The sequence below is a fragment of the Rousettus aegyptiacus genome, unplaced genomic scaffold (assembly GCF_014176215.1).
Source record: "Rousettus aegyptiacus isolate mRouAeg1 unplaced genomic scaffold, mRouAeg1.p scaffold_m13_p_8, whole genome shotgun sequence".
In the NCBI taxonomy this organism is placed as follows: Eukaryota; Metazoa; Chordata; class Mammalia; order Chiroptera; family Pteropodidae; genus Rousettus; species Rousettus aegyptiacus.
This window is the reverse complement of record NW_023416311.1, coordinates 28,383,487-28,403,643: the sequence shown is the minus strand read 5'-3', so window position 1 is coordinate 28,403,643 and position 20,157 is coordinate 28,383,487. Positions and strand designations below refer to the sequence as shown.

The 20,157-nt window shown below is 49.0% G+C and overlaps 1 long non-coding RNA gene across 4 annotated transcripts in view; it reads right to left on the bottom strand.

Annotated features, from left to right (window-relative positions):
* The window catches only part of LOC118606802, a 39,233-nt gene that overhangs the window by 9,290 nt on the left and 9,786 nt on the right, over positions 1–20,157 (bottom strand). For all 4 annotated transcript variants that reach the window (XR_004952634.1, XR_004952632.1, XR_004952633.1 and 1 more), the window contains exon 2: positions 8,684–8,819. This is a non-coding gene — a long non-coding RNA (uncharacterized LOC118606802). The remainder of the gene's footprint in view (positions 1–8,683; positions 8,820–20,157) is intronic.

Genomic DNA, 20,157 nt, shown 5'->3' with positions numbered 1-20,157 from the left:
GCAGCAGAAAAAGCATGGGCTTTTGGAGTCCAGTTTTCATTCATTCCATAAATATCAACCAAACACTTGATGTGCCAGGTACTGGGGATCCAGAGACCCAATCTCTGCCCTAGAGGGGCTCACCCTCCTTACTATGTGCAAGGCACAGCAAGGATGCAGTGGTGGGCATCCTGACAGAGAGGAGGTCCAGAGCAGTAACAGGCGAGATAAGGCAAGTGGCAAGGACCACCATCAAGGCAAGTGGGAAGCATGCCTAGGGTGATGCATGCCTGAGTCTGTGCCCTGAAGGAAGAGTTGTAGTGAGCCAGGAAGGGAGAGCCGTGTAAGGCAGAACAACATGTGCAAAGGTCCAGAGGCAAGACATAGCTGGAGGAGGTTTGGGGATGGCTGGAGCTCGGAAGGGAGGACAGGGCGAGATGAGGCCTGAGGAAATGCCTGAGGTAAGATCTGAAGGGGACTTTTGACCCAGGCTAAAGAGTTTGAGCTCCATTTAGTGGAAAGGAGGGGTCCCTGGAAAGATTTAAAGTGTTCTGATGCTCTGCTAATGAGGCTGAGGGAAATGTGAATTACAAGGCCAAGGGTGAAGGCAGAGACAGTTCAGAGGCTGCAGCAGTGATCCAGGAAAATGATGGACAAAATCTGAATCTGGAGTAACTTCGAATCCCTCCTCAGCCACTAACCAGCTGTGAGAACTTAGGCGAATGATTTACATATTCCTGACCACAGTTTCTCATTGCTAAATTGCAGTAGTGATGCCTAGTTCCCAAGGTTGCAAGATTTAATAGGGATTAAAAGCGGCACTTTACAACACCGATATAGATAAATAATTGAATGAATAAATAAATAGGGGAGAAAGGACAACTCTTCCATACACTAGAATGCCAATTAATACTGTAGGAAGGATGAAGGAAATGGAAAAGTCATCATTAGACAAATACCCCGGTAATAGTTGTTGTAAATGATGTACACCAACGGCCATTAAAATTAATGAACAAACGTTTGAAGAGAAATAGCATGTGTCTGGTCTCAAAGTATCACTTTCCAGATATTTATTAACTAATAAGGGAAGAAGGACAGTAACTTAACAGGGAGAAATCTGGCCAACACATTGTAGCCGAGTGATCACAGCTAAGGCAATGTGAGACGTATCACCATAATGCACCAAGAAGGACATAACACTGTTTTTGTAGCATTCTCACCCAAAGTGCATAACCTCACTCTAATCCTGAGAAAACACTGGGCAAATTCCAATTGACCAGCATTCTTCAAAAGTGTCAAGGTTATGAAAGATGAAGAAAGACAAAGGAACGGTTAGCACTCAGAGATGAGTAAGGAAAAATGACAATGGAAGGCGGTATGGGATCCTGGGACTGAAAGAGGACAGTAGTGGAAAATCAAGTGAAATTCGAGCAAGATCTGCTGTTTACTTAATAGCGTTGTACCAACGTTGGTTTCTTGCTTTTGATAATTGTACTGTGGTTATAGAAGATGCTGACTTTACGAGAAGCTGGAAGAGGGATATATAGGAACTCCACAACTATTTTTGCAACATTTTAGTAAATCTTCAATTAGCTTAAAATAAAAAAGGTGCTTTTTTTGTTATAATTTTTTTTGAGGATTATATTAGTGGTTCTTAACCTTGGAGACACATTTTAATTAGCTAGAGATTTTTAACCGATACCCACACCCCTCCTCAGACTAGTTAGACCAACATCTCTAGGTGAGGGACTCAGGTGCGAGGAGTCTTTGAAAGTCCCCAGGCGATGACAATGGCAGCCCCAGGTAAAGGGTGCACTCTCTGTAAGACACTTGGCCAATAGTAAATCAATAAATCATCATTCCCCCACATAAATGAATTAGTTCATCAACCGACATCTTTATGCATTCAACAAATATTGCCGAGTACTTACTAGGTGCAAGGCACAGCAAGGATGCAGTGGTGGGCAAGAAAGTCAAGATCCTTATATTCTAGTGGGGGAGATGATAAATATGTGAGATTATTAACAGGTGTGACAGGAATTTTAAAGGAAACAAGTGGATATGATAGAGTGGTAGGAGCTCCATTACATGGAGCGGTTCAGGAGGGAACCCCGAGGATGTGACATTTAAGCTGACATTTAAACTGGAAGGATGGAGCCAGGAAAAGAGATTGGGGTGGGCGTGGGGCACATGATACAAAGAGAACAGCAAGTGCCAGGGTCCTGAGGCAGCCTTGCGACCATAGGGAGGAAGGGGGCGTGGGAGAGGGGCTGTAGTGAGCAGTCTGGATTTCATTTTAGGTGCAATGGAAAGACTTCAGTAAGGGTTTAAAAAGGATTTGGTGGGGGGATGTTTTTTGATCTGATTTAGGATTTTAAAAGATCTCTGGAAAATCAAAAGATTACTCTGCTGCTCCTGGAGACCGATCAGTAGGGGACCCTTCAGGAGATTCATAGCTCTCTTCAGGAGAGAGATGACAGTGACCTGGACCAGAGAGGTGGCAACGGAGGAGGCGAGATGCCAACCCTTTAAAACAAGCATCTATGTGGAGCCTAACTTTGGGGTAGGTAGCCCCCTGGCTGCCCAGCTTTCCTCTCCAGCCCCTTTGCTGAGCGGTTGAGCCAAACGTTCCTTCCAGATTCAGCCAGCACCTACTGTTAGAGCCCCACTGTCCCCCAGCCCAGCGCGGTCATTGCCACAAGATCCCCTCCAAAGCACCTATGTACCACATCCCACATTAACCCTATAAATCACAGGCTTTCTTGAGTCCCTAATACTGATGAGGAAACTGAAACTCAGAGAACAGAAGGCATTCGCTCAATGTTACACAGTACATGGAAGCCAGGACAGACTGCCTTGCTGGCCCAGACTGGGCCTCTGATTGGAGCCCACCTCTTACTCTGAGCCAGGAGGATCGGGGGAGGTGTTGGCAGAATGCTGGTGCTTCTGACAAATAAGGCAAGACTGGCAGCCCAAGCCAGGTCGGGTCCACAGAGAATGAAGATGGCAACACTGTCAGCCCAGAGATGTGGCTCCGGCCTGCTTCCTAGATTCCTTGACACCCTGGCTCAGAGAGGCTATGTTCCTAGAAAAGTCATTTTCACTAAGGTGTGAATGACTGATAGCTTGTCCTTTCCTGAAAGGAAGAGAGAGAGAGCGTGGGGACATACATTCAGTTCCAGAAACAGGAGAAAGGGAAGGCACTAAAGATAAAAACTTTGTCTCCCCACCCAGGTGTACTCGCTTGGCAACTGTAGTCCCTTGGGGCTCAGTTACTAGCTAAAATCTCCTCCACTCAATTCCAGAAATCAACAACAGATGTAGGAGCTCAGTCTCTTGTCTACCCCCCGCAAATGCTAGAGTCTCCTCCACAGCTGGTGGTTGTCCCTCACTTGGCTTTGGATGCTGCCAGTGACAGGGCCTTGTGCTTATCAAGAGAGCTTATGTTACATGATAATAAGTACTAGAAAAGTCCCTTTGTACAGGTGTGCAGTGTGGAGGTTAAGCGTAAAACAAACACAGGAGGATCTGTTAGTTTCCTTTTAAAGATGAGGAAACTGAGGCACGGGGAGGTAAAGCGTTGCCCAACAGGAAAGAATGAAACTAGGATGCAAACCCAGGCCAGATAACTGATTCCAGAAACTTCTCCTGTAGGCATCTGAAGGGCCTAGCCCCAGCCTGCTTGCCCCAGCATTACCGTTTTGGTCAATGGTCAAAGTGTGATCTTCTGAAGGCCATTGCGGGGAATACGGGGTAAGAGACAGCATGATGGGGGGTAAGAGACAGCATGATGGGGGCACCGGCCTCATAGTCACAGGCCCAATTCAAGAGGGTCTCGGGACATCACTTCACCTCTCTGGGCCCACCTGCCCAGCTCCCTGTGGGCCCGGGAGGACATTCCCTCCCAAACCATCCCACTAGGCAAAGCACACACAGGGTTCTCCAGCAGTGATCATGGGACTCTGGGATGAAGGGACGATGGATGCTAGCCTCTCCTCCTCCCCCAGGAGGCCCGACCTCCCCTCCGTTCCCACATTCCTCTAAGGCTGACCTATCCCCCACTTTGTTCTCCTGGGGACTCCATACAGACCCCATCCTCTCATCCAGGCTTTGGCTGCCTCAATCCAGGCCCCCTCCCTCTCTGCAAAAGGCTGCAAATGCTTCTGAGGGCTGGAACATCTGGCTAATGATGGGGAAAGTGCTGAGACGACAGGTTATTTCAACACTGTCATCATCCGTTGGGTATTTCAACACTCAGTGCTTGTGCAAGAGACATAATGGGACCTGTCATAAACTCACGCTGTCTCAAAGCTCGGGCACGCCGCGGCGGGGCTGACGGGGTTGTTGGAGTTTAGCAATAGGTGCTGTCTTGGGGCCTGCAGCCTCCTCCGGGTTATTTCGGCTCTGCCATAGAAGGCCCCTGAGAGAAATCTTGAGGTGTCAGAGAGAACCCAGAGCAATTACCTCTCCAGGTAATTAGATGGTGGCAGAGATAGATAGCCCACCTTCCTACCTTCCTGCCTTCCCACCTCCTGTCTGCCTGCCAGGCAGAGGAAGAGGGGAGGACCAGCTATCCTATCCCACTGGGCCAGCCCCCACCCAGCCCAGCCCTGCGCAGGGAGGAGGCCACAGATGACCTCATGAAAGCAGCAACTGTGAATCACGGCCCTGACCATGTTCTCACTTCCGTAGGGGTAGGCAAGCCTGTGGGTCCTCAGAGGCACAGCTTAACTCCCACAGCTGCCCATACCCACCCACCATGGCAGCTTTTCCTTGTGCTGAAGGAAGCTCCAGGAACCCGCCAGCCTCTCTATAGCAGATCAGAGTCAGGGCTTGGTCTTGGAATCCTTGATTCAGCTCAGCCCTGATCCAAGATTTCACTTGAACCCTGACCAGGAGGCTAAGTGGAGGGTGCAGGGTAGGGTAGCATCAGCTGCAACAGGGGGGTGAGGCCAGAGGAGGCAGCAGCCAACCACATGGGTACAGCTGCAGTTGAGGGCAATGCTGGGCTCTAGCCACCAGCTCTCGTGGGGCAACGGGGTCACTGCCCTGAGCTGGCAAAGCTGGAGGGATGAGTGATCAGAGACCCCCAAAGGCAAGTGAAGCTCACGAAGAGCACATTCAGGCTGAGAACCAGCCCCAACCTTCATCTTGACCCTCCATGCCATTCCCACTCTACTCCCAACACACATCTCCAGAGTATTCTGGGAGAGACAGTTCTGGCTGGGTACCTCTGGCCAGAGCAAATGGCTGGAAAGGGAGCTGAGGATTCCCATCCCTGGAGATGAGGGGCGGGAGGTGCCAGAAGAGGACACCCAGGGAGAGGGAAGAGTGTGGAGAAAGATACAGGGTCTGGAACATGATACAGGCCATGTGGGTAACACACAGACCGAACCAAGGCCGGGTCCTGAGGCAGGAAAGGACCAGGAGCGTGGGTTTCTTTGAAGAATCACAGATGGTCTTTGACAATGGGAGTTTCAAGTGCACGACAATGCTGTGAGACCCTTCTTAGGCTCTATTCGGGAGCAAGAAGCAGGTGGAGAGTTCTGAGGAGGGTAGAGCAAGGTAGGAAATGCGGAGCACCAAAAGGAGGCTGGACAATAGCTAGATGGAGACAGTGGCCAGAATGAGGAGTAGAAGAGAAGGAGAGAAGGGGGTGGGCCTGAGGACATGTGGGAGCAGACTCCTAGGACTGGATTCCATGCTGGGAGGACTAGGACCACGAGGGGCTCTTTTCGGAAATGGGCCGAGGACGTGGGGAGGGCTCACGTGGGACTCTGGATCTTTGTGGAAATCGGCCCCTGTGGATCTCAGCTGGTACTTGCCCCTCCACCAGTAGGGATATTGATCCTCTGCTTTGATCAGACCTTTCAGAGCCAGTCAGACATTCTCCTAAGGGGACACATCATCCAAGAAAACAACTCTACATGATTCTTGGCTCCTGCTCCAGGATGCAAACACCTTTCCTGCAAACTCCTCTCCCCTAAGCCTGCCTCCTGGCCTGTCTCCTCTTTGTCCAATTTCACTTCCTCGGCCTCTCCTGGGCTTTATTCAAAGTCCCCTGTACGGTCACCAGGACAGCCCTCTCCAGCCCGTCAGCTGAGCCTGTCCCTCCACTGGTCAGCCTCCCGCTCGACCCCCACTCAGGCCCCACCTCCTACCTGAGCTCTCACTGCATGCTCCCCTCAGACCCCCTGCCATGGCTGCAGCCAAGACCCCTCCCTCTAGACCCCCAGCCTCTGTCTCCACTCAGCTCCTCCGCCGGAAGTATCCATCTTGACTTCAACTAGGCATGCATTGCCTGTACTTGGGGTGGGGACCTGTCAGCAAGGTTGTCACATCCCCTCTGCCAGAGGCTCTTTTCTAAGTGCTGTTTTTACAAGGAGAGTGTCACTACCTTCAGACATACAAAGGCTGGGTAGAGGAATGGTTTCCTCTGACTGGTGCCAGGTCTCAGCTGACGCTCATACCTGTCCTATGTGACAGATACCCTCATCATTTCATTTTACAGGTGAGGGCCCAGCTATTCCTCCTTTGTTTCTTGGGCAGGCAGTTCTGCCCTCCTTAGCACCTGAGCCTGGCTTCCTCTCAGGCGTCTGCCTCCCTTCCAATGCCTGACACCACCCTTGCCCTCATTCATGGGTATACAACAAAGCAGCTGTGAAGTGGACGGGACCCTGGCCTTGAGGCTGGAAGACATGATTTGGTGGCAGTTTCAGCTCCACCCCAGATTTTTGCTTAATTGTCTTGGGGAAGCTTTTAACCATCCCTGGGCTTCTATTTCCTCCCCTTCGAAAGGAAGCAGTGGCCTCAGTATCCCTGGCCAAGATCATGGCATGGTGGAGAGATACCTCTGAGCACAGGCTGGCTGCTGGGGTGGGATTTTAGCTCTGCCTCTTGGAGCTAGGCCCCCTCACTGCTCTGGGCCTTGTTTTCTCATCTGTAAATAGGATATAATGACATCTCTGTCATAAAAGCTCATGGCAGGTACGACAGGGGTGCTGTGTGATTTTTTTTTTTCAGTGTGACGGTCAAGGTTCCATCTGGCTCTTGAAAGATCTTTTCTTCCTTGATAGATCACCCTGGGGACAGCTCAGCAGCTATGAGACTGGACCACCAACCCCTTACCAAAAACAGGTCCGCAGTCTCAGTAAAGCCACAGCTGCCAACCCAGAAATGAGTGCATTTCCCAGAAGCCCTCAGAGAGTTGCCAGGGCCAAGCCAAGGGGTCCTGTGGGGGCTCAACACCTCTGAGCCTGAGCAATGACTCAATATACCATAAGCCTCTGCCCACCCACTGGGACAGACCAGCTCAAACACATTCTCTCACTCTCTTTTTCTCTCCCAGTCTTGCTCTCCCTGCCCTGCAATAGAAAAACCAATCCTACACTTGACCTCCTAATATAAGGCACCTTCAATGGATTTGAGGCTGATTCATAGAACAACAGGATGGGGAGCACAAAGGTTGGGATGATGGGGGATAGGAATGGCCACGTTTCCTCCTGCCTGCTCAATGCCAGGCTGCATGCATGGGCCCTGAGGCCAGATGTCCCTATGCCCCCCACCCTAGAAAACACTCTCAGCCCAAGGAGGGCTGTACATAACATAAGGAGAGGCCCCCAGCCCTGTCAGAATGGGGGCTGCAGTGTGGCCATGGTGCTGTGGGAAGCCAAGGTGGGTGTCCAGCTACACTGATTACCCTGAGCACAGGAGCAGCCTTACTGCCGGGCCTTTTGCTTGAAGGGCAGCCGAGATGCCGCCAAGAGTCCAGGCCCTGGACCTTCCATTGTCGCTTCTCCCACTGCTCTGCCGGATGGCATCGTCTCCTAATACATCTGCCTGTTTACATTCCCCCAACGAAAAGCAGCTTTGTTTATGGAAAAAATCTATTTTGGTTCCACGTTTTCTATCTCAACTCCTCCAACTCACAGGCAGAATGGCTGTTGCTCTCTTGGGGAGCTAAAAGGAGTCACGGAACCCATTTCCACCTCCTTGGGGAAGTGCCTCAGGGCTCCCCTGGGTGGACAGCCAGGACAGAGGACTAGGGCACAGTGCCATCTCTTTTGACCAAGGCTCTAAGAAAAGGACCAATGTGAGAGCCAGCATTCTGCACAGGACAGGCAAGTGTTGCCGGGGGGCAGAAGAACGGGGTCCTTGAAAGTTGGTGACTCAGTACACTACTGCCTCCGTGCACCCGACCAGCCCTTGGCTCATCAGTCAGGCCCTTCTTTCCCTGTCAGGTGAGTAATATTATCCCCATTATACAGATGAGAAATTGAGAACTGCAGAGGTGATATGGCATTTCCAAAGTCCCAAAGCTAGTGAGACCCAGGGGTTTCCCTCCAGATCTCATGCCTGTTTCTCAGCATGTGCCCTGGGATGGAGGGAGATATACATATCTAATGGGGGAGTTCATGGTTATGGCCATTTCTATAAAAAGCCATGGTAAATATTCCATTCCAGGCTCAGGAAACAGTGACTCAAATGTGAGCAGCAATAACAAAGTTCTACAACATGGGCACTTCTCCAGAGGGGAGCTGCCATTTTCCAGATGAGAATCCCAAAGCTCAGCAGGATTAAGAGAAAGCAAGTCATGACATCTTCCAAGAAAAAAACAAAAGGTGAGTCCCCTACACCCAGTGCACCTGCCTCCCCAAGCAGTAGGCATGTGGGGTGGCAGCAAAGGGCTCTACTGAATGCTTACCACACTCCACGTAGAACGCCTCTCCCATTCTCTTGGTTTAGTGGCCTTCTTCCTGCATGGCCATGCTCCCTTCCTCCATGGAATTTGTGATTTCTAGTGCATGCACATTACCTGGACTTCCAAGGCAGGTCAACAGCTGTCATGACAACAAAGAAAAAGAAAAAGGCTGACAGAGGTGGAGTACCCCCTACAGAGACCGCAGGACACCTTCGCTGGCCCTAATTCCCCTGCCCCAAGAAGGGAACACTCATCAGGGGCAGGAGCAGGCCACTGTCTGCCCCCCACCTTGGGGAAGGTGATCAGGGAGTGATTTAAAAAGAGCTTAAAAGTTCTCAGACAAGAAGCTGGATGAACTCACAGCCCTGTGGCTAGAGCAGTATTGTTGGCCCTGGGTCGCCTGTTCTAGAATAAAGCCACTGACTCTAAGCCTTTGAGAGACACTCCCTCTCTCAGGGCCTTTCACCCCAGGCTCCTCTCACCCCGCCTTGCCCACTGAGCCTGTGGAAAACCACAAAGGAAACTTTCAGACCTTCGGTGGAGGGACACACAGCATCAAGTGGCCTTGCTCCTTGGCCAGACAGGTGTCCACTTCACGAAGGTGCCTAGAAGCCACCCTGGCACCAAAGCTGGGCTGCCCTGGATGCCCCTCTCCATTGTCTTGGGCTAATCCCTGGAAGGAGAGGACTTGCGAACCAGGGTGACCCCCAGGCAGGGGCAAACATAAAGGCAAAGCTCTATGCTCATTTGAGGGGCAGGCAGGCCTTCCCTGTGTGAACCTAGGGAGGTCACTATGACCAAGTCAGCACCCAGGGCCCTTCTTGGAGTGTCTCCCAGAAGAGAAAAATGTGGCCCCTTGGTTTAGTGGCCTTCTACCTGGGGCAAGCCCCCCAACAGTGATTTTTTTCAGTCTATTAATGGGAATGGCCAACCTGAATCAGGCCTTCCTTGCTCCCATGGAAAATGCCATGATTGTCTGATGGCAATAGTTCGTAAAATATAGTCTCATTCTCAGTTCGCCCCTGCTTTTCTCAGGTGTTACCACACCACACATGGGAGGGAGCCCTGTGACATGGGAGGCACTGAGGCCCAGCCACATTCCATGGGCCCAGGACCTGGATTCAGACCCCTCACACTTGAGTACAGCCCTTTACAGTTTACATAGAGCTTTCCCCCTGCCTCATACTGATTCACCCTTCTAGATGGATAAGGAAATAGAGGGACATCAAACATCTAGCACAGTGTCAGCACCTGGCCCCCTTCTTCCTCTACATCAGTTTACAAGCAAGTGTCGAAATGCCCATTCCGTGCCCAGCAGTGGGTGATAGAGGCCTGGGGTGGGTGTGGGACTGGCTCTGCCTCTGTGCCCACCCCCTGCCATCCAACCCTGGATTCATCAGAGCGACCTCCCCGAACCCAGATTTAATCTCACCCCTGGTCTGCCCAGGTCCTACAATAATTCCTGCTGCCTAGATGATCAACCAAGTCCCCAGCCTGAATTTGAGGCCCAACACAAGATCATTCCTGCCTGCCTCCCCCTCTTTAATTCTCCATTCACCATTTCACATACTCTTTGCTTTGTCCAAATAGACTCAATTCTTCCTTACTGAGAACTGCTGACATGCTGCAAGCACGCACCACTTCCTGTCCACCAGGACTGTATTAAACTGCCAGAACATTCCCCGTACACTTTCAGTGCACTCCTCTCCAGGCCTTTGCTTGAGGTTTCATGTTCCTGCACCCACCCATCCATCCATCCATCCATCCATCCATCCATCCATCTGTATCTAAATCCCACCTGCACTTCAATGCCCAGTTCAAGCTCTATCCTCCACAAAGTTACCCTACAATAAAAGTAACCACTTCCCCGTATCATGGCTGAAGCAATTCGCTCTGCCTGGCGTCAGAATTGCAGGCCTATCTCTTATTCTTCCCACCAGACAGTGAGCCCCTGGGGTGGTGGGAGAGGTTTACAGTGAAAGATATGACCAATATCAGGGACCCTAATACCCAGGACAAGGCCCCCCAAAACACAAGAACTGTCACTGATGATTGGTTGAATGAATGAATGAGCAAAAGGACAAATGAAAGAAGAGGAAGTAGAGTGGCTATGGCAGGCCATTGGGGTGCCCATCATGCTCAGATCATGCTATAAAGTGGGCTCCCCCTCACCCTTTGCATTGTAGAGCCCCTGTACATTTTTCTTTTGCCTGTCCAATGCCTCTGAATACTCGTCCTACTTCTGAAGAATTCCCTACATTATGAGTTTCCATCTTCCCTAACAAAGCCAGCCTCCCTTCCATCTCCCTTATAGCTAGAGTTTAGGCATGTGACCTAGGCTCTGCAAATCTCAGGGTGGGAAGGGGTGACCCAGGAAGCAGATGCCACGTGGAATTCATTCTGGCTGTCAGGAGCAGGCTCTCGTGTCCAGTTTCTGAAGACAGAGAGCTGTGGCTGGTGTGGAGTGCTTGGAGGCTGCCTACGAAATCCTACTCCTGCTTCTGGTACTCTGCCATTCCCAGAGATTCTGTGCTATGGCGTATCCCTGAATAAATTTCTTGTCTGCCTAACCCAGCCAGAGTTGGCTTCTGTGACCGAAATTCCAAACTCTGACTTATGTACCTCACAAAGTTAAAAGTGCCCCAGGAAGCCTCAGCTAGCCCAGCTAAGAGAGGTGTTTGTGCACGAGCAAAACATCAGTCTGGGCCTCTGGCAGGGCAGCAGACTGGAGGCAGAGTGGAATAGTGGTGTGCCAGGCTGAGTCCTGCCTGGCCTGTAGATGCCAGCCCACCAAAGTGCAAACAGGACAAGGGTCTGAGGGGGCTTGCCAGAAGTCCCAAGGCTGCTCTACTGCTACAGGGCATGGCTGTCCCATCTGTGCCTTCAACCCTGCTCTCGCCTCTGCCTATCGACCCTCTCAACTCTGCTAACTCCTTCTCACTATTCTCTAAGAGAGTGATCCCCAACCTTTTTGGCACCACGGGCTGATGCTCCTATGAAAATCTAATGCCTAATGATGGTGGAGCTGAGGCGATGATGCTAGCGCTGGGGAGCAGCTGCAAATACAGATAAAGCTTCACTCATTCACCCGCCGCCCACCTCCTGCTGTGCAGCGCTATTGCTAACAGGCCAGGGACCAGTACTTGTCCGTGGCCTGGGGTTTGGGGACCCCTGCTCTAAGACTCAGCTCCTCATTATCTCTTTCAGGAAGCTTCCAGTCCCACTCATTTTGGGCTACGTGCCCCCTCGGTGGTCCGAGAGCTCCCAGACACATCTGCCAATGCCCTTCCATAATATATGTAACTGTCCATCGCTATGTCTATCTGTGTCCCTACTAGATGAAGACGCCCTGAGTGCAGGGATTATGTCATGTCCACTCTGAGCAGTCCATGCCAAGTGCAGTCCTGGCACACAGGAGATGCTCAAGAAATGTCTGTTGAGGAAGGTGGGGAGGGAAGGAGGGAGATACGGAGGGAGGGAAGAAATATGCTCACTCATGGGAGAAGTGAGAGGTCTCTGGGCTCAGTGAGAGCCAAAAGAGAGTCAGGGTGGCCTGGGGCTTGGTGGGTGCACCCGTCCCTATCTGAAGCTCACAGGCCAGTGATAACCTGCTCAACTTCCGTCTTTACAAAGGGAACATGTAGGGCTGGTCAGTGCCAGTGGGTCAATGCCAGCCACTCAAGCTACCACAGGTTTCTTAGCAAATCCAAGGAAATAAACCTGGAGCTACCAGCTGGCTTCAAGGCCCCCTTATCCAACACTGATTTGTATGCTCGAGATCTAAGCCTCTCCATTTGTTTGCTTGGGATACTTGTAGAGCAGATGTCAAGGAAAAGAAGCAGCAAGAGTGGTTTCCTGGGCAGCTGTGAGTAGAAGTCAAGCAACATCCCTTTGGAATCGCTCTTCTTTCCCTGATGTGGACAGGCGGGGGAGGTTCCCAAGAACTCCTCAGGAGGCATCAGGCCACCCCACCCCACTCGCCCTGCTGCCTGGGGCAATAGGTAGCGCAAGAACCTAAGTGAGAGAGGTCTTTGTTCCTCCAGTGGTGGCCACCAGAGACTGATGCCCTGGTGTTGCAAGCTGGGGTCAGCAGGGTCATGCTGACCCTGCAAGGCTGCACTAGAATGACTCACAGTCCACCCCAGTCTGTGGATGATGGAAGACAGTGAACTCCTTTCTCAAGATGTCTGTGGAGTCTTGAGGTGGGGCAAAGACTGGTCAGGTCTCAATTTCCTGTGACGGGAGCCCTACTTCCACTGAATTTCAGTTTGGGGACAGTCTCAGCTTCTTGCTCAAGACACCTTAGTCCTCTACCACAGCCACATAGATGTGCAAGTCCTTTTCTTTAGTTTCCATCCCAAACCCACTCCCACTAGGCATTTGCATGGGTAGAGGTTTACTGGAAGTTGGAGAGGCAGAGGGATCTGCTTTGCAATGATAGGAACCTATTAAAATCCTTCTCCCTTACCATCTCGCTGCTGGTCCTGCCCTGTCATCTTCCTTCTTCATCCTCCTGCTCCATCAAATCCTGCCTACTGGCAAAATAGCACCATCCAGCCCCCGTGGTTCTGTTTTCTCCCCTAGAAAATCTAATCAATGTTTCTAAACAAGGATGATTCACTTCTAAGGGGAATTTGGTGCCAGTTCTGAAAACAACAGATTTTTATCCCACCACACTGGTGCTGGACTGACTTGCATTCCAGGGACCCAGAACTCAGTGGGGCAGTGACCTAGACCTCACAGAGTCTGGCAGTAGAGAACAAGCCCTGAGGAGACTACCATGGCAGTGCAGGAGGGGAGACGCTGGGAAGGGGCAAGCACAACACAGACTCAGTGAGGATGCATGAGGGGCAGCTCACTCTACCAGGAGGAGCCAGAAAGGGCTTCACCGAACAGGTGATGGAACAATAGCCTTAAAGGAGTTTCATGAGGGAAGGAGGCAGCTGGAACAGAATCAGCCATCAATACCTCTCTAAGATACACCACTCAGGCTGGGCTATAATCATCATTCTTGCATCTGCCTCATCCATTGGACTGGGAACTCCTGGAAGGTAATTGCTCTTTAGAGGCCAAGTTCAATCAGTCTCGGCTAGGGAGGAAGAAAGGAAGGAAGATAAATAGGGGTGGGAGCTTTGGCAGCAGCATAGAGTCCCTGGGCACCTGAAGAGTCCCAGACACTGCAGCAGACACAAGAGGCAGAATTGGCTGCATTTGTACCTTACTTACACTTGGCAGTGGACACAATCACTTCAAACTGCAAGTGAACAAGATTGGGGGCTGCGGGTCCTTGGGCCACTCTTATGAAAGGCCTTTCGATCAAGCACTTGTGAGCCACCAAAAATCTCATCACAAGACCTCTGCTTTGATAAGGTTCATGAGCTCACATCTGCCCAGCATGCTACAGTTAGGAAGATGTTTTAAGAATCATGAGCTCAGTGGAATTGAAGTATGGACCCTATAGTCCACCTATGACCCTACAGGATTGAGGGAGGAGATGGACCAGAAACACACGGTAAGCTCTAGGCACAGCATACCGTGTGGGATTGTTAGTCACTGGGTTCTCTGGTCCCCTCAGCCTCCCTGTTCCTGGAACTTCCAAAGCAGTGAGAGTGGGCAGCGCATAGTATAACAGTTAATTAAGGGCTGCCTTCCTTGCATTGTTCTCTAATTACTGTTTCAAGCTTGGCAGCCTCCTCACCTGCACTGGATCCTCGAGTGCATAGGATGTTCCTTCTGCACCTGCTCTGTGCCCACCCAACCCCTGCAGTGCCAACCCCAAACCAGATCCACACACACCCTTAAGATCGGCAGGCGCAGCTCTACACAATTGGCTACGCATTAGAATCATCTGGGAAGTTTGATAAAATACTGATACCCGGGCCCCGCCTTTAAGGAGATCAATTTAACTGGTCTGAGGTTGGGCTCGGGCATCAGTATTTTATTAAACTAAAATGATCATTCTAACATGCAGCGAAGGCTGAGAACTGCTGTTGGCATCTTCTGCAACAAATGCAGCAAATGCCCTGAAAGATTGGCTCTCGGTAATAAGTTTCGTCCCTTTTCAGAACTCACCTACCTCAATAGCTTCAATTCTCTACTACATCGGTTACCAACCTTTTTGGCATCAGGGACCAGTTTGCTAGCTCGCCTACTGCTCGTCTCCTACTGTGTGGCCCGGTTCCTAGCAGTCTTTCGCCCAAGGTTTGGGGACCCCTGCCCTACTACATCAGATAACTTCTAAATCTCAGTGCCCAGCCAGAGAGACTTTAGACTCCAAAATATAACCCCACAGAGACAGACACATACAGTATGGAGCTCCATTTGTGCCAGGACCTCAGTGAATGGCACCACCACTGTGGTGAACAAATGCATTCATCATATGCTTTAGGCTCTCGGTGACGGAAAACTAACTCGAACTAGTCTAGGTAGTGGAAGGACTTGGGGCATTTTCTGTAGCTGCAGGTCTAAGGCTCATTAGCACAACTAAGAACCACACCTCTTCATGCTGAAATATCCGAGGGATGAGCCCTGTTGGCCTGGTCAAGTGCCCACCCTAATCGACTGAGACCAGGGGCAAAAATCACATAGCACAGACAGGGCCACTAGGGACCACTCTCTTATAGAGACAGAGGAACTCCATTTAAGATGGCAGAGTAAAGCCAGATAGCAACAATCACTCTTCCCTCAAAGACTAACCATTTAAAGTGTTAGATGAATAACAACAATGATGACATAATCCAGAGAAGGCATTTTTGTTAACTGGTGTATTAGTTAGGGACCTGGTAAGAAACACATCTTGCACTCAAAGGGATAACTGAAGAAATTTAATAAGGAGAATATAATTACGAAGGGGAGAGGTAAGAGAATCATACAAGGGATGGTGAGGCACCTACAGATTAGCCGTTACACCCTCCTCTTTAGGCATGAAAAGACATGGGGAGGCCAGCAAGAGCAGTAGCATAGGAGAGGGCTACTTAACAAATGGCTGCCTTAGAAAGATGAATGCAGCCACTGCCAAACTTGGAAGAGTAGGCACTGGAGAGATCCTGCAACCTCTCTCTGCCCATCCTCTAATCTCCTGCTGGTCTCTCATGGGTTGAACATAACTAGAAGACAGCAAGAGCCCAGATCATGCAACCCACATAGGTCAGCCTTCCAGGCACAGAGCTGGTGAAGAAGCATGGAGAATACATCCAAAGGAACAAATATGAAATACCCTGCACATTGGGCAACCACCCAAATGGATGATTTACTCTCTCGGCTTCAGTCACCCAGTGACAGTGACTTTAAAGTCACTCTTGCTTCCCCTTTCTTCTACCATATTCCATTATCAAGTCCTACTGATGTCACCTCCCAAACATTTCCAGACTCTGTCCCTTCCTCTGTCTTTGTTCTCTCTCTCGCAGAATACTGCAAGTTATTTCTCAACTGGCTTCTCTATGTCCAATCAAATCCACCCACCAAGATGCAATTGACTTGACTATGGCCCTTCCCAGCTGAAACCCTTCCAGGACCCCCACTGCCCTCAGGGCAACAGGCAGCCTCACCTTGTCTGCTCCAGAGCTACAGACCTGCTCCAGGTGGGCTGGAGCAAGATCATCAAGTTTGGTGATGATCTGGCTAAGGAATTGGGTCTCCTTCCTTAAGCAACGAGAAAATAAAGGAGCTTTGAAAGCAGGATTTTGTTGTTGTTGTTGTTGTTGTTAACTTTTCTTTTTGAAATAATTTCAGACTTCTCAAAAAGTTGCATCTTACACAGTTCAATGACTAAAGCCAGGAAGTACTCTTACCTAACCTATAAACCTTACTTGAATTTCCCAAGTGGTCCCACTAATGTCCTTTTTCTGGTCCAGGATTCAATCTAAGATCACCTTGTTTTTGGTTGTCATGAGTGTTTAGGTTTCTTTAACCTAGAACAGTTCCATCTTTGTCTTTCGTGACCCTGACATTTCCAAACAGTACTGGGCAGGTGTTTTCTGAAACGCCTCTCCACTTAGCTTTGTCTGATGTCTCCTCACCAGTATATTCAGGGTACACGTTTTGGGTAAGAAAAGTGCAGTTGTAGCTTTCTCAGGGCACCATACCAGAAGGCACATGATTTCAGTTTTTCCCAATATCGTTGATATTAATTTTGACTTTGGATGGAGACATTGCCTGCCAAGTTTCTCCAGTGTAAAGTTGCTACTTTTCCCTTTGTAAGTATTCTGTGGGGGGAATTCTTTAAGACTGTAGATATTCTGTTTCTCGTATACTTTTTGCCCACCAATTTTAACATCCGTTAATGATTCTTACCTAAGATGATTATTACTATGGAATTTGCCAAATGGTGATTTTCAAGTCCATCAATTCCTTCTAAATTTATTAATCGAAATTCTACTGTAAGGGGGGGAAAAAAAAGCAGTATATCCACCCAATAGAAGATGATCTCCAGGGAGCAAAACAATATATTGCAAATATATTGCAAATCATATACCTGATAAGGGACCCGCACCTAAAATATATAAAGCACCCTTACAACTCAATAATAAGACAAATAACCCAATTTAAAAATGAACAAAGGTTCTAAAGAGACATTTCTCCAAAAAAATTTTATAAATTACCAATAAGCACATGAAAAGATGTTCAACATCATTTGGCACCAGGAAAATGAAAATCAAAACCATAGTGAGATGTTACTTCATACCTGACTGGATGACTATCATAAAAAGAACAGACAATAAGGGCGTTGGTGAAGATATAGAGAAATTGGAACCCTCATATGCTCCTGGGGGAATGTAAAATGGTTCAGCTGCTTTGGAAAACAGCCTTTTCTCAAAAGGTTAAACATAGAGTTACCATATGACCCAGCAATTCCACTCCTAGACATATATCCCAAGAAAAATTAAAGCATATGTTCACACAAAAGCATATACGCACATGTTCATAGCAGCATTATTCATGCCAAAAAGTGGAAACAATCCAATGCCCATCGAGTGATAAATGGATAAATGGGATGCAATCTATCCATACAATGGAATATTATTCTACAACAAGAAATGACATACTGACACATGCTACAATGTGTATGAACTTTTGAAAACATTATGCTTAGTACATGAAGTCAGTCTCAAAGGACCACATATTGTATAATTTCATTTATGAAATGTCCAGAATAAGCAAATTTATAGAGTCAGAAAGTGAATTAGTGGTTGCCGGGGGCTGAGGCAGGGGAGCGACTGCTAATGGGTATGGGGTTTCTCTTTAGGGCTGATGAAAATGTTCTAAAATTGTGGTGATGATTGCACAACTCTGTGAATATACTGAAGACCATTAAATTGTACATCTTAAACCGGTGGGTTGTGTGGTATGTGCATTATGTCTCAATAAAGCAGTTATTTAAAACATACACACACATCAGTAACAATCCTTCCATAACCCCACCCAGCCTAAGTTCCTGCCTCCAGGGGGTTCTCTGAATGCTAAGGTGCTTGCACCCAACAAGTCAAGCAGAAAAAACCGGCATTCTCTCAGGCCAGGCAAACCCAGCACCGTGATTAAGACCAGGGAGATTCGTAGCTACATTTTGACCAGTTATCTCTTTTACTCCCCAGTGAAATATCCTGAGCCAGACTGTGGTTTTATGACTTGAAGTCCAAGGTCATGAATCAACATAATCTACTTATCAAGACCAAAGGCTGTGGTCACCTTGCATGTAAAAGGAACAAGTCACATTTCTTGGCGCCTTCGTGCCAGAGGGCTGGGCTGTACCCTGGTGCCCAATAGGAACTGTGGGCATGGACCCTGCTGTACAGACCACATGCCACCCCAGAGCATACCTTTCCCACAGCCGTCACGGCTGTGCTGCTTGGAGCCTAGCAGTCTGGCTTCCTACTTACCCTAGTCAGTGACTCCTTGTGGGTTATCCAGGCCTGGCCTGGCCCATGCTGTGTCCTCTGGCTTAGGCTTTCTTGTAGTCATTTATATCATGTCGTAAATCACGACTCCATGGGGGTGGTCAGAGTGAGAGATGGGGGTTAAAAAAATATAAATTCTCAGCTATAAAATAAATAAATCCTGGGGATGTAATGTACAATGTAGTGACTATAGTTAACAATACTGTAGTGTATATTTGAAAGATGCTAAGAGAGTAGATCTTAAAAGTTTTCAACACAAGGAAAAAAATTTTGTAACTGTGGTAGTGGATGTTAACTAGACTTAGTGGTGATCATTTTGCAATGTATACAAATATTGAATCCTTATGCTATACACCTGAAATTAATATAATGTTATATGTCAATTATATCTTAAAACAAAAAATAAGAGACTAAAAACACAACTCCGATCAGGACCCCTTTCTTTGATTGAAAGCCCTTCAATACCTTCCCAGGCTAAAGACAGAACTCCTAAACCTGGCCTGGTGTGACTGCTTCCTGGAAGCCCTGCCCTACCAAGACCTCACCAGCTCATTGTCACCATGGTCCCCTCGCTCCTGACAACAGTGGCCTTATTTAAGGTTCTCCAAGTTCCCCTGTCACCTCTCACCTCCAAGCCTCTGGACAACCTCCCCACCCTGCTTTTCTTGTACCTAGTTAATTAGCTCACTCTGTTTTGAGATCTCTGCTAAAACCCATCCTTCAAGGAAGACTTCCCTGATGCCCCGGGACTCTTACATGTCTCTTTCCAGCACACGTCAGTGTGTCACTGTTGGTGAGATCATTGAATTAATGTCGCTTCCCCGTCCATGCTGTGCACGCTCTGAGGGCAGGGGCCTGTGTGCTTCACTCATGCTGATACCACCCCTGGACTGGCCCAGAGCATGGCACACAGCAAACACTGAAAACGTCTTGTAGTTAGAAGGAAAGAACATTGTTCTCAAGTCTCACTGGAGCCCGTCCCTGTATCCAGCATCCTGAATCATCCCATTCTTCCCAAACATAAGTCAAATCATGGACTCTTCTACCTAGAACCCTCCAAGAGCTTCTCACTGTGATTATAATAAAATCCAAACTCTTGCAGGGTTTGGTCCCTGTGCCGCTCTCTCCCATCAGAGGGGGAAGTGCCTGGAGGGTTATACGTAGAGAAAGGCCTTGCCTTCTGAGCTGCCACTTTGACCTCTTTGTGCCCCTTGACCCCCTCCAAGTTCATTTCCATCTTGACTTTGTGCAGTTGAGATAGAAATCAATCTGAAAGTAGGGCCAGCACTGAGTACAAGCTGAAGGGTCATCTGCAGCTGTCCAGGAGCCTGCACCCCCATGTCACAGCAAGAGGTGGAGGGTGGATGCCCACTGCCCCAGTGTGAAGAAGTCTTACAATCGACATGGTTTAGAATTGCCAGCATGCAGTGATCATAATGAGTAGGCCGAGTCTGAATCAGTTTTACTATTGTTATTAAATTCCCTATAATGATGCACTCCCTTCCCACCTGCACTCAGGTAGGACCACTCACACACTTGCCCTGCCTGGCATGTCACTGCTCTACAGGACCATATTCACAGGTC